The sequence below is a fragment of the Hippocampus guttulatus genome, chromosome 12 (genome assembly GCF_054856545.1).
Source record: "Hippocampus guttulatus isolate MCC_2025c chromosome 12, RoL_Hgut_1.0, whole genome shotgun sequence".
Taxonomy (NCBI): domain Eukaryota; kingdom Metazoa; phylum Chordata; class Actinopteri; order Syngnathiformes; family Syngnathidae; genus Hippocampus; species Hippocampus guttulatus.
Genome location: NC_141272.1, coordinates 2,267,441 through 2,273,768, shown reverse-complemented (window position 1 = coordinate 2,273,768; position 6,328 = coordinate 2,267,441).

Sequence of the window (6,328 nt, the reverse complement as noted above, 5' to 3'; positions counted from 1 at the left end):
CCATATGAAATTAATAAAAAGCACATGTCTTAATGACGCCCGGGAATAATCCCGACGAGGTCGCGCAGGAATGTGAAATGATAAATAAAGCCGCTCAAATCCCAGCGCTAAAATCCAATTTGAGGATTCCATCAAAAAGGCTCTGCCTCCGTTATCTTTTACTAATCAGCCCGGAACAAAAAGCAATTATCAGCCATTCAAGCGCAATGTTTTTATTTATTTATTTTTTCTCCTCCCCCTACATTGATTACATAGGCAAAATGGGAAAACGCCGAGTTGATTCGGCTTCCTCCATTATCGCATTGGTGCAAATCCACACAGCAAAAGGTCTCGCGCGGTCAAGAGCGGGGATTCATGAACGACTTGTCATTTACCCCGATGACCCTGAAGTGAATTTACGATGCAATAAACCCAAAACCAAAATAATTGCATTGTTGTGCCTGAGGCAGAACTCGTGGGTCAAGTGTTGCCAGCGAAGCAACAGCATTCAACAAACCCCTCGCACGCAAACACACACACGCGCAACAAAAGACCCGGGCCTGCTTTCATACGGTCCCATCTCGTGGCGGAACCCGGCCCGGATTTCCCTTCCAGAAGGCCATTACGTTGCCGCAGATGTATTTCAGCGCCTCGGAAACTCTGCCGCAGACATCTTTAAAAGCATCGCTTTTTTGCACCGCACGCTTTCTAGCAAATGACCTTCCGCCGGCCGAGTCCAGACCGAGCATTAGCTTTACATTTGTACTGACGAGACCTTTTTTATGGGGCTTGCAAGACTTGCTTGGGCCAGTGCCATAATATGTTTGCGTGAGGGTTATAAAGCTCATGATGTGAAATAAAATATGTCCTTTAATAGGGCAAGCGGAAGCTTCCGAAGGCTGCCCTTTGCGAGTTAAGCACGCGGTGCGTAAAAACATTGCTAATGGCAGGTTTTCCGGGGTTGGCCTTGACGCTGTGAACAGAAATTCAAACACTCTGTGGCTATGCTGCAAGAGCACAGAATCGGAGCGAAAAAACTCATTCGACGGTGACGTGGCTCCTTCGTTACATCAGCTACGCATCGAAACAGATTCGACCCCAAAGCAACCTGATTCCGCCCTGCGCGCTCGCTTTTCACTTCATGTTAGCATTAAGCTAGCGAGCGCTCCTAAATTATGTGGTTGGCTTTCGTACTCAAAGTCGACTGTCATTCTCTCTTTTTAATGTTTAGTTTTGAAGTTTAGTTCAATCGCGAGTGGCAATACCAGCTTGAAACAAACACTTGGCCTCTTTTTTTATTTTATTAAAAAAAAATTTAAGAATTGTTTACTTTCTGCCAAAATGCTTCTTGTTAGCAAGTCTTCAATCCAACAATCAAACGCACGCCGGCTAGCCTTTTCGAAATGTTGCAGTATCGCCGCGGAAGAGGCGGGACTGCGTGTTCGGAACTTGAAAAGGTGTTACAATTAATCCGGCTCATTTATCATCGAGTCCATTTCTGGTGTTTCGTCAACTTTTTCCCTAATGAGGCGTTTAAACGTATGATCATTAAAAAGGTATGTCTTTTTTGATCAGGCCATTTACGGATTACCTATTGGAGCAGATCTCGTCAAAGCGAACCTGAAAGGAAAAAAAAAAAAAGAAATCTGTAGTACAACGCAAATCTAGCCGGGCGTTATGATGGATGATGGCGGCGGGGGAAGCGAAAGGAGCGCTGGACGGGGGCACACCCTTCCACCTCAGTAGCCAGGGATGGCTTGGCCACATGCTGCTTGCATCATTACACCGCCTCGGCCTAGACCTTTGGTGCCACCCTGATTGATGGGCTCCACCAGGCCAAATGGCCCAATGGAGGCATTCCATCCAGACCGCGGCTGTGGCCATCCGTCTTGGAACCGCTTGAAGACGAGGCCCGCCTTACGGTACGTTTTATCTAGGCCGTGCCGCTTAATCCCACCCGCTGATGACAAAGGCCCCGCCGGGCGCCTTGACGAGTCAATATTGTGGGCGTATCGGGAATAGGCGTGACGTGAAATGAATAAAATCAGAAATGTCACAGCCGTCGTGATCATCGGCTGCGCAACGCAATCCGTTAGGCGGCGACACAATGGAGATCAATTCGGTTCGTTATTCAGGTGACGGTGCAGACGGGGAAATCATTTGCCTGCCTGATGATGACGACTGACGGCAACGTGAGACTGCGGTCAAATTCACAAGAGGGGGAGTTCGTTTTTTGTTTTTTAATTACTTGTAGCACCATGAAAGCACGCGACAGTTAAAACCAGTCCAGTTGAAAGATCAAAAGGAGAGATCATGACTTCTGCAAATACCTGAACATTTAGTATCAGAGGAAAATGCACTTGGTAGTTGGAGATCAGGGCAACAAACATGTCACTTTTAGGCAAGCTTTGTCCAACACAAACTCTTCTAGTATGACGGGGGGAAAAAAAATAAAAAATAAAAAACATCCCGACCACAAACGTGTTTGAGCATTAAAAGCATATCAAAAGTGAAATACGCCGCTGTCCGCACGGCTCCTTCTACTGCTTGGGCTAATGAGAATGCTTTTGGTTGCCATGACGACCCAGGTGGGTGGTAATTGCTCAGTCCCGGGGGGTCTAAAATCCGACCATTTAGAATCTTCAATGAACCAAATCCGAGTGCGCTTGGGATGTGTGACGAAGCGCTAAAAAACAAGAATTCCAAACCCACACAGGAAGACCCATGCCGAAATTCAAACCCGGCATTTCTTTGTGCTGCCCTGTTAAACTAAAATGTGAAGAAGAAGAAAAAAAAAAACCGCAACAATAGAGCACGTCAAAGTGTTTGGTGCAAATGTTTTGGTGGAGTTTGTATCATCCAGCTAACAGTCAGACAAACAATCTAATCCCCGTGGTGGAGGTAATGACAAGATTAGGCTGCGCTTTGCGGTCAATAAAATTTCATTGTGGGAAGAAAATCCAAAAAAAAAAAAATTAAATAAAAAAAAAACTAAGGAAAATGGCAAAGGAAAAGGATGCCACGGAGCAACATGCAATCGCAGCCAATCAGCTCGATTCGCTCATTTGACTCGGTTGCCGCCTCGGTCGGTATTCATTGTGCGTTCGCCAACGCAACTTTCCTTGGCAAGTCATTCGTGCGTCGGTAGCGGGTGTAAACGCCGTCGGCCCGGCTGGATGCCGAGCCCCGTGCGGCCAGATGCGGCGAGCAGATGCACACGGCTTGTCTGCTACCTCGCCGCTTCAATAAGTCTCATTACGGTAATTGTTGCTTCATTTTTTTTTTTTCATTATGCGCTGCTTCCTGGAAACTGTGACGCTACATTCGTTCTCTCTCTCTCTGGAGATGCCACGATTATACGACAATGAAGCGATTATCAAATTAATGGAGAATTCTTTTTGACAATCGATAAATCGTTTGAAGACGTTTTATCTAAAAGGTTGAAATCCTGAGGATTTCAACCTCTCAACCGCAAGATTTCTGTCGTCTTCCATGAAAGCCGACTGACTCTCCTGAACCTTAATTCAGAAACATTAGTAAATACATCGTTATGATTATTATGAAAACCTGATGTGTGAAGAGGACAAAAATGAGGGCAGATTCAGAATTTAAAACAAAAAAATAATCTAAAAATATTTCTGGACTCCATGATTAAAATAAAAAAAAAAAGTAAAAATTTGTTGAACAGAGTGATTAAGCTTTGGCCATTTTTGAAATCATGGGAAATAGAAAAAACATGTATGTTTGTTTTATTTATTGATCAATAGAAACAATAAACAGTTTCATTGACTAAAAACCTTTGGGGCTCGTTTTTCAATTTTTGTATTTTTATCTGTGCCTTAGATTGAAATGTAAAAAAAAAAAACGACACTTTGTTTTTTATTTTAAAAACCCAATTATTATTCAATTTTTTTGTCTTTTCGCTTCCATGTTCAAGAATGAATGAATGAATGAATCGTCAATTCCTTACCATGTCGTGCTTTTTCAAAGTATGGGTGATTAGTTTCGAAAAAGTGTTATGTTTTTCTTTTGTTTTGTTTTTTTCCTCCTACTCTTCGCAGCCATAATGAAACAGGAAGCATCCCAGCTGGCTGCTTCCCCGATGCCAGTCAGGAAGCCAGCACCGAGGCCGTGGCACGGTGGGGTGGGTGGGGGCGGGGGGGGGGGGGGGGCACACTGAGGCCGCTGCTCGTCTGGCTTAATGAGTCGCTCACGCGTCGACGTTGGCACCCGCTCGCAAACATCTGCCTCTCGCATTCAGAGTTTACTTACATTTCACCTGCGCCAGGACTCAAAATGAGCGATTGCCTACTTCGCTGCGGTCCAAAAAGACGGCAGATTTGGACAACAATCGCATTCGCGAGGCCCGAGGGAGGTTCATCACCGAGTTGATTGGGACTGGTTACAGCGAACTACCGTCATAACGTGAAGATAACGTCGCTCAAGGTACGTTGTAACGAGGTTCAACTGTCTATGCAGTTATTTCGAAACGTTTTTCTTTCCCCCCCCCCCACAGCAACGACGACGGACGACGACGTCTTCTCTAATTACCTCGCACGTGAACCCGGCCCGCCCGTGACATTTTGCAAGGGCTTTCCGAGTCACCGGGTGGGCCGAGAAGATGCCATTAGGTGATAAGCTTCATTTATTTTGCGGACCTCTCATCAGCACATTTCTTTCCCTGCCTTAAATCGCGGACGGAACACGCCGATTAGTATCAGGAAGCCATATCAGGGCCAACATAATAACCGCGTACTCAAGGTGAACCTTTTCAGGCCGCAATCTTTACTCGACGAAGACAATCGACCTTTCTTTTTTTCTTTTTCTTTTTTCAGTGCAGTTTTTGAGGATTATCTCTGCGTGTCTGTCTCCCCGGTGGCGCCCCCCCCCCCCTCCCCAACCCCCACAAAAGGGAACGGACTTGTTTTGTATTTGCACAATGTCGCGGCGGATTGCTGTGATTAAATTAAGTCAAAGCATGTCCTTCATAGTTTGGGCCGTGATGTCATGCCGCTGTCGAGGTTTATTAATTGATATAAAAGACGCGTTAGAATTAAGCCCGGGCCGTTCGTTAATTGAAATGAGCCGTTCTTTTGGCGTTTGCCCTTGGGAACGACCCCCGCGACGAGTTTCATTTGTGGTAAGGCTCCGAGCTTCCCTCCAGCGGGGTCTGCTCCATTCCGGCGCAAATAAGTTGATTATGTCAGCGAAAGCACCTCCGCTAGTTGTTTAGCGGTTGTAATGCTTACAGCAGCTAATTAGCCGGGTGGGTTGCCTTTGATTTATAGTCCCTCCTATCAGCATTTAATCAGCCGGGAGCAACGATCCGTGTGCGGGCCCCAAAAACCCCGCTCAAATTACAAAGCGTCTGATCGTGACAGAAATGCCAAAGACGGAGAAGATTGTCACATTTTCTGCATAGATAATTCAGATAATTGAGTCATAATTAGAGCCAACGCATCGTTCAGCAAGTATCCAGACGACGCACCGGTCCATCATTTACTCAAGAGTGAGCACAACAATGTAGCCTGCGCGGAGCTGGTAGAGAAAATCTGGCATTTACCCTCCTTTGCCTTTTACACAGAATCCAGCAAAGACGGGATAATATGCACTTTCACACAGCGACACCGAGTCGGCACAATCGGATCATTAGACTAATGATGAGGTCAGTACTTTACTTTTCAAAATTCGCATACCTGTCCTGGTACTTCACAATTTTCCATCGACACGAAACTTTGTTATCAAACCCCTAGTTTTGTCTTCATGGCATAGATCTTATGAGCCAAGTTCTGGGCCACACAGACCTTCCACGCTCACAATCACATCTCGGGATAATTTGTAGTGTTCCATTAACCTGCCATGCATGTTTTTGGAATGTGGGAGGAAACCGGAGTACCCGGAGAAAAGCCACGCAGGCACGGGGAGAACATGCAAACTCTACACAGGAAGGCCAATCAAACCTTGCACCGGTGCACTGTGAGGCCGACGTTCTAACCAGTTAGCAACCCTGCCGCCTGCTGTCATTAATACCAAACACAAAAAGCTGTTCAGACAAGTCGCATAAAAGGGCTTGTGAATGACTGATGCAAACGAGTCCGCCAATGCCGGTAGAGGTCGAAGAGTCTGCCCCCAAACAAACACGATCGCAGATTTAAAATAGACGACCCAATTCCTGGCCAAGCAGCGCGGCTGTCGTACGGAACATTTACCGGATCCATGAGTTTATGAATGGTCGTCATTACGCCGACGCCGCTGCTTCTGCTACAGACACGATAAACAGAAAGCAGGAGGAAGAAAAATCAGGAGGGACTTCGGTTCAATCGGGCAAAGAGACGACTCGTGAAACCTA